Source organism: Nematolebias whitei, chromosome 8, assembly GCF_014905685.2.
Source record: "Nematolebias whitei isolate Nwh7 chromosome 8, NemWhi1, whole genome shotgun sequence".
Taxonomy (NCBI): Eukaryota; Metazoa; Chordata; class Actinopteri; order Cyprinodontiformes; family Rivulidae; genus Nematolebias; species Nematolebias whitei.
The window spans coordinates 44,380,983-44,381,519 of record NC_056505.1 but is presented as its reverse complement, the minus strand read 5'-3'; positions in this window follow the sequence as shown (position 1 = coordinate 44,381,519).

Sequence of the window (537 nt, the reverse complement as noted above, 5' to 3'; positions counted from 1 at the left end):
TCTGCCTCCTCCAACCTGTAAGAGGAGACAAACAAACAAATCATTATCACAACAACCCTCCGTACAAGACCCACCTGACCTTTATCCTTCCTCCCCAGGGGTTCCAGGCTACCAACTGTATATATGTATATAAATATCACTGTAAATAAATTCATTTTCTTTATCTGAGTCTTGCATCATTTCCGGTTCTTGTACTATCTGGGTATCCTGAGCTTATGACAGAAATGCTCCAGCCAAACCAGACCCAGAACAAGACCAGGAGCGATCAAGCTTCCTCCCCTTCTCAAACAGAACGAATCAACCAACTGGAGGAGATGCTGAAACAAGTCTTGACCCAGCAACAAAAGACCCAGTCCAACCTTCAGAAGCTCGGAGGTATGGTCTTCTCTATTAATCAAAGACTTTCACCTTCTTCCACTACAGCTTCAGCTGTTCCACCGGAGCCGAGCCCTGTCTGTACTTGCCCCGTTAGCAACCATACGAACCAACAAGTACTCGTAAAACCATCTGAGCTGTTCTCCGGGGACCCTGATCTCT